The following is an 8,073-nucleotide window of genomic DNA, read 5'->3' on the forward strand; positions in this document are numbered from 1 at the left end:
AAAGGCAGGCTCAGAGCAGCCCACAGAGCATGGTGTATACCATGTTTACAGTAGAATACAATCATATAAAAACAGTTAAAATATAATTGATTTCATATATAAATTAAGTTAAAAGTTAAATAAGTTTAACTTAAATAAATTAAGTTAAAAGTTAAATAAATAAGTTAAATAAGGCAGCCACCTTTTCTTCTATAAAATCGCAATAGTCCCACTGCAGCTTTGTCAATATTATGCTTAGCATGGTCTATAAGAGCTGCCCAAGAGCATGACTGATGAAACACGACACCTAAGTATTTAAACAAGGGAACCTGTTCGATTGGTTTCCCATCCAACCTCCATGACCCCATGTTTTTGCAATACATAAGGGGGCATGATATAGAGCAATATAGCAATTACCTGCTTGTTTTTAAAAGCCTTCTGGTGCTATGATGGGGAAAGATGTTGGGGAAATAACTGGCGCTTGCCAGGGCTGAGGGCAGAAAAGCGGTGTTGAGGGAGGCAGGCCCTTTTTGGGGGGAATACTCCTTCTGGATGGATGGCGAACACTTTGGGACCACGTTCCTTCCAAAAAGGTCCAAGCAAAGCAGTTTTGGGAAGGAGCCTACGAAAGACAGGACAATTGCAGCATGAGGACATGTGGAAATCCCCTCCCCCAAATAAAAAGTGCTGGAGTCTGGAAGCATTCTTTAAATGCTGGATTGTAATTAGTATTTTTTTTAATGTTTTGAGTTTGTTATTTTTATTTTGGAAGCCACCTTGAGCAGGTTCCTGAAGACGCAGTAAAAAATGTTCTAAAATGGGCACCACACTTTAAGAAGGATATAGACAAGCTGGAATGGATCCAGAGGAGGGTGACAAAGATGGTGAGGGGTCTGGAGACCAAGTCCTGTGAGGAAAGGCTGGAGGAGCTGGGGATGTTTAGCCTGGAGAGGAGGTGGCTGAGAGGTGATATGATCACCATCTTCAAGTCCTTGATGGGCTGTCCTAGAGAGGATGGTGTGGAATTGTTTTCTGTGGCCCCTGAAGGTCGGACCAGAACCAACAGGTTGAAATTATATCAAAAGAGTTTCCAGCTCAACATTAGGAAGAACTTCCTGACCATTAGAGTGGTTCCTCAGTGGAACAGGCTTCCTTGGGAGGTGGTGGGCTCTCCTTCCTTGGAGGTCTTTCAACAGAGGCTAGATGGCCATCTGACAGCAATGAGGATCCTGTGAATTATGGGGCAGGTATTTGTGAACTTCCTGCATTGTGCAGGGGGTTGGACTAGATGACCCTGGAGGTCCCTTCCAACTCTATGATTCTAAAGCCAATTTGGTGTAGTGGTTAAGTGTGCGGAGTGTGTTGTGGAGGGAGAAGTTATAGAAGATTGTAAGCCGCTCTGATTCAGAGAGAAGAGCGGGGTATAAATCTGCGGTCTTCTTCTTCTTCTAAATTAATAAGGTTAGAAAAACTCAGGAGGGGGCCTGGCTCCCGTAAGAACCTCTGCTTTCCGTGCAGAACATTCCAGCATACCTTCCCCAAGATGTCCAGTTTTTGAAAAGGTCTGGTCAGGAGATGAGGAGAAAGACCTCTCTGCCCGAGACCCTGGAGAGCTGCTGCCAGTCTGAGGAGACAACACTGGCCTTGATGGGCCGATGGTCTGATTTGGTAGAAGACGGATCGAGAAGAGTCCCCACGTCAGTCTGTCTCTGTAGCACTAGAAAAAGAGCAGGAGTGCAGCAGCACCTTCAGGACTAACACAATGCATCGCGGGGGAGGAGCTTGCGTGAGTCACTGCTCTGAAGAAGTGAGCCGCGACTCAAAAAAGTAGAAGGCAGCCTCGTGCACCTTTCGTTTCTCCACACAAAAGTGCCAGAGACAATCTTGCTGGAGCAGGGATTTGCGCATCAGACAAAGGGCCAGTGCTACAGTTCTTGCTGCCCTAGGCGAGCTGCCCACTAGTTCTTCTTGTTATTCACTCGCACAGTCGAGTTCGACTCTTTGCAACCCCATGGACCAAATCATGCCAGGCCCTCCTGTGTTCCACCATTTTCCGAAGTCTGCTCAAATTAGTATTAGTTACTTTAGCAACGCTGTCCAGCCATCTCCTCTTTTGCCGTCCCCTTCTTCTTTTGCCTTCTGTCTTTTCCAGCATCAGGATCTTCCCCAGTGAATGCTCCTTTCTCAATGGGTGGCCAATGTATTTGAGCTAGCCCACTAGTGCCCTCCCCAAATTTATAAAAACAGAGAATTGAAGGAGAAATGAAGAAACTTGGAACTATTTACATGTTTAATTTAGTTTTTTTATTTTAAATTTCAATTTTTAAAAAAGAAATTGTAAGATTAAGCAATAAAAATTGTGAGAATACTACTTGATCCTTTTAGCTGGAGGTGCCAGGGACAAGACCTCCACATGACCATTTCTACTTGATCCTTTCAGTTGGAGGTGCCCGGGACGAGAGCTTGCGCATGCAAGAATGATGTTCCACCACTGAGCTATGACTCCAACCCCATGGCTCTCCTTTTAGCTGGAGGTGCCAGGGACAAGACCTTCACATGACCATTTCTACGTGATCCTTTCAGTTGGAGGTGTCAGGGACAAGACCTCGTGCATGCAAGAACGATGTTCCACCACTGAGCTATGACTCCAACCCCATGGCTCTCCTTTTAGCTGGAGGTGCCAGGGGCAAGACCTTCACATGACCATTTCTACGTGATCCTTTCAGTTGGAGGTGCCAGGGACAAGACCTCGTGCATGCAAGAACGATGTTCCACCACTGAGCTATGACTCCAACCCCATGGCTCTCCTTTTAGCTGGAGGTGCCAGGGACAAGACCTTCACATGACCATTTCTTCTTGATCCTTTTAGCTGAAGGTGCCAGGGACAAGACCTTCACATGACCATTTCTACGTGATCCTTTCAGTTGGAGGTGCCAGGGACAAGACCTTGTGCATGCAAGAATGATATTCCACCACTGAGCTATGACTCCAACCCCATGGCTCTCCTTTTAGCTGGAGGTGCCAGGGACAAGACCTTCACATGACCATTTCTACGTGATCCTTTCAGTTGGAGGTGCCAGGGTCAAGACCTCGTGCATGCAAGAATGATGTTCCACCACTGAGCTATGACTCCAACCCCATGGCTCTCCTTTTAGCTGGAGGTGCCAGGGACAAGACCTTCACATGACCATTTCTACATGATCCTTTCAGTTGGAGGTGTCAGGGACAAGACCTCGTGCATGCAAGAACGATGTTTCACCACTGAGCTATGACTCCAACCCCATGGCTCTCCTTTTAGCTGGAGGTGCCAGGGACAAGACCTTCACATGGCAATTTCTACTTGATCCTTTCAGTTGGAGGTGCCAGGGACAAGACCTTGTGCATGCAAGAATGATGTTCTACCACTGAGCTATGGCTCCCACCCCATGGTTCTCCTTTTAGCTGGAGGTACCAGGGACAAGACCTTCACATGACCATTTCTACTTGATTCTTTCAGTTGGAGGTGCCAGGGACAAGACCTTGTGCATGCAAGAATGATGCTCTATCACTCAGCTAGGGCTCCCACTCCATGGCTCTCCTTTTAGCTGGAGGTGCCAGGGACAAGACCTTCACATGGCAATTTCTACTTGATCCTTTCAGTTGGAGGTGCCAGGGACAAGACCTTGTGCATGCGAGAAAGATGCTTTACCACTGAGCTATGGCTCCTACCCCATAGAGTAGGAAGGACGAGTGGCGGCCTACAACTTCAACAGGAGTCAATTTCTAGAAACTGTCACTGGCTCTTCTTCAGCTTTTGCAATTGGTTCATTTAACCTTGCCAGGCTCTGAGGAGCACACTGTGCAAGTGCTTTCTGCTTTCGCATTTCCCAGGTCTGTAACTGATGCTGGGAGTGCAAGACCAGCCGGGCCGCATCTGTAGGCTCCAAGAAGCACACACGCTGAGCGTAAGGAGAGGGGGTGCCTGGTAGGCCTGGTGGCACCTAGGGGGCTGCCTACTCGCCCTCCCCCCATGCACCGGCCATAGTCAGACAGGTGGAGTTTGGAGATCTCCTTTTCAACAAGATGTTTCCCACTCAACCACTGCTGCCAGTCCTGCGACCAAGTGTGCAGGCAGACTGAGTGGAGGACTGGTCCAGTTTCCACACCAATACTCCCTCTCAGCTGTGGAGTTTTGTGAGCAAATTTCTACCTTTGTGAGCTACTGGTATTAAAATTGTGTGCTACTGCATAAATTAATCTGCTGTGGAGCTGAAATGTGTGAGCCGGAGGCTAAAAATCTGTGCACTAGCCCACACTAATTCAGCTTGTTGGGAACAGTGCTCCACACGTTTCACTTCTGTAAAGATTTTTTTTTTTAAGGTGAAAGTTTACAAACATTGAACAGCCCTCCCTGTTTGGACACGACAGATGCACCATTCGACTCAATACAGTTGAATGGAGAGCCAGTTTGGTGTAGTGGTTAAGTGTGCGGACTCTTATCTGGGAGAACCGGGTTTGATTCCCCACTCCTCCACTTGCACCTGCTGGAATGGCCTTGGGTCAGCCAGAGCTCTCTTATCTGGGAGAACCGGGCTTGATTCCCCACTCCTCCACTTGCACCTGCTGGAATGGCCTTGGGTCAGCCAGAGCTCTCTTATCTGGGAGAACCGGGCTTGATTCCCCACTCCCCCACTTGCACCTGCTGGAATGGCCTTGGGTCAGCCAGAGCTCTCTTATCTGGGGGAACCGGGTTTGATTCCCCACTCCTCCACTTGCACCTGCTGGAATGGCCTTGGGTCAGCCAGAGCTCTCTTATCTGGGAGAACCGGGCTTGATTCCCCACTCCCCCACTTGCACCTGCTGGAATGGCCTTGGGTCAGCCAGAGCTCTCTTATCTGGGAGAACCGGGTTTGATTCCCCACTCCTCCACTTGCACCTGCTGGAATGGCCTTGGGTCAGCCAGAGCTCTCTTATCTGGGAGAACCGGGTTTGATTCCCCACTCCTCCACTTGCACCTGCTGGAATGGCCTTGGGTCAGCCAGAGCTCTCTTATCTGGGATAACCGGGCTTGATTCCCCACTCCTCCACTTGCAGCTGCTGGAATGGCCTTGGGTCAGCCAGAGCTCTCTTATCTGGGAGAACCAGGTTTGATTCCCCACTCCTCCACTTGCACCTGCTGGAATGGCCTTGGGTCAGCCAGAGCTCTCTTATCTGGGAGAACCGGTTTGATTCCCCACTCCTCCACTTGCGCCTGCTGGAATGGCCTTGGGTCAGCCAGAGCTCTCTTATCTGGGAGAACCGGGTTTGATTCCCCACTCCTCCACTTGCACCTGCTGGAATGGCCTTGGGTCAGCCAGAGCTCTCTTATCTGGGAGAACCGGGCTTGATTCCCCACTCCCCCACTTGCACCTGCTGGAATGGCCTTGGGTCAGCCAGAGCTCTCTTATCTGGGAGAACCGGGTTTGATTCCCCACTCCTCCACTTGCACCTGCTGGAATGGCCTTGGGTCAGCCAGAGCTCTCTTATCTGGGAGAACCGGGCTTGATTCCCCACTCCCCCACTTGCACCTGCTGGAATGGCCTTGGGTCAGCCAGAGCTCTCTTATCTGGGAGAACCGGGTTTGATTCCCCACTCCTCCACTTGCACCTGCTGGAATGGCCTTGGGTCAGCCAGAGCTCTCTTATCTGGGATAACCGGGCTTGATTCCCCACTCCTCCACTTGCAGCTGCTGGAATGGCCTTGGGTCAGCCAGAGCTCTCTTATCTGGGAGAACCAGGTTTGATTCCCCACTCCTCCACTTGCACCTGCTGGAATGGCCTTGGGTCAGCCAGAGCTCTCTTATCTGGGATAACTGGGCTTGATTCCCCACTCCTCCACTTGCAGCTGCTGGAATGGCCTTGGGTCAGCCATAGCCCTCTTATCTGGGAGAACCGGGTTTGATTCCCCACTCCTCCCCTTGCAGCTGCTGGAATGGCCTTGGGTCAGCCAGAGCTCTCTTATCTGGGAGAACCGGGTTTGATTCCCCACTCCTCCACTCGCACCTGCTGGAATGGCCTTGGGTCAGCCAGAGCTCTCTTATCTGGGATAACCGGGCTTGATTCCCCACTCCTCCACTTGCAGCTGCTGGAATGGCCTTGGGTCAGCCATAGCCCTCTTATCTGGGAGAACCGGGCTTGATTCCCCACTCCTCCACTTGCACCTGCTGAATGGCCTTGGGTCAGCCAGAGCTCTCTTATCTGGAGAACCGGGTTTGATTCCCCACTCCTCCACTTGCAGCTGCTGGAATGGCCTTGGGTCAGCCAGAGCTCTCTTATCTGGGAGAACCGGGTTTGATTCCCCACTCCTCCACTACTACTGCTGGAATGGCCTTGGGTCAGCCATAGCTCTTGTAGGAGTTGTGCTTGAAAGTGCAGCTTCCAGGAGAGCTCTCTCAGCCCCACCTACCTCACAGGGTGTCTGTTGTGGAGGAAGAAGGGAAAGGAGATTGTGAGCCCCTCTGAGACTCTGAGCTTCAGAGTAGAGGGCGGGCTATAAATCCAATATCATCTTCTTCTTTTACACGCACACACGCACACACAAATACACAAGTGACACACTGATACAGAAGCACCTGTGCAAACACACACTCATGTGCACGGTTTTCTACCTGGATCCAAGGGCCCACACAGGCCCAGGCACGCACGCTTTGCCCCGTTGGGTCTTCTCCGGCCTGTGGTGCCCCAACCTGAGTTGTCTTTTGCACACCCCTTTGTGCCGCACGGACAAGGTGGCAGGAGCGACATTAATCTTATTTGTCATAACCGCTCCCTGGAGGAGGGGGAGGAGAGGAGGGCCTGGCAGCTGAGCCCTCTCATTGGCCAGGAGGGGCTGGCCCCCTTTATCTCCCTCGTGCAGGGTGGGAAAGTGGGTCCGGGAGCGCCTCCATTATGCAAATGGAGTGTCTGATGCTTGTCAGTGGTCCCCACGGGCGGCAGCCCTTTCTTCCAGGCGAGGGAACAAAGCTTTGCCTTCCCCCCCACCCCTCAGGACTTGGGGGCTCCCGCACGGCCCATCTTCATGCTTGCAGGGACTAAGATGCCCACGTTGGGGCTCCTCCCCCGCCCCCGTCCTTCCACTCTTGCATTCGGGTGCTAACACGGCAAAGAGGGGCTGAAGCGGGATGCCTGTCAGAGGTCCAGGTCAGAAGGGGAAGCGACCGTGCCGTCACAGACCTCCCCTGTACCGTGGAATCCGAAGACTGAACTGTGTGGATCCTTCCCTCTCTCTGCACAAAGGCTTGGCCCTAACCTCAAGACTGTCTTGCCTCGCGCGGCCCAGGCCGGCCCAATCTCATCATGATTTGGATAAAGGAACACAAGGAATGCTTATTAAATTTGCCGATGATACTAAATTGGAAGGGTTGCAAACACAGAAGAAGACAGAAACAGGATACAGGATGACCTTGACAGGCTGGAAAACTGAGCTGAAACCAATAAAATGAATTTTAACAGGGTTAAATGTAAAGTTCTGCATTTAGGTAGGAAAAATCCAATGCATAGTTATAGGATGGGGGAGACTTGTCTTAGCAGTAGTCTGTGCAAAAAGGATCTAGGGGTCTAGGTGGATCATACACTGAACATGAGTCAACAGTTGTGATGCGGTGGCTAAAACGGCAAATACAATTTTGGACTGTATCAACAGAAGTATAGTGTCCAGATCAAATGAAGTGATGGTATCGCTTTACTCTGCTCTGGAAAGCCCTCACCTGGAGTATTGTGTTCAGTTTTGGGCACCACATTTGAAGAAGGATCACCATCTTCAAGTCCTTGAAGGGCTGTCCTACAGAGGATGGTGTGGAATTGTTTTCTGTGGCCCCAGAAGGTAGGGCCAGAACCAACGGGTTGAAATTAAATCAAAAGAGTTTCTGGCTCAACATTAGGAAGAACTTCCTGACCGTTAGAGCGGTTCCTCAGTGGAACAGGCTTCCTCCTTGGGAGGTGGTGGGCTCTCCTTCCTTGGAGGTTTTAAAACAGAGGCTAGATGTCTATCTGACAGCAATGAGGATCCTGTGAATTTAGGGGGAGGTGTTTGTGAGTTTCCTGCATTGTGCAGGGGGTTGGACTAGATGACCCTGGA

Source organism: Heteronotia binoei, unplaced genomic scaffold (assembly GCF_032191835.1).
Source record: "Heteronotia binoei isolate CCM8104 ecotype False Entrance Well unplaced genomic scaffold, APGP_CSIRO_Hbin_v1 ptg000593l, whole genome shotgun sequence".
Lineage (NCBI taxonomy): Eukaryota > Metazoa > Chordata > Lepidosauria > Squamata > Gekkonidae > Heteronotia > Heteronotia binoei.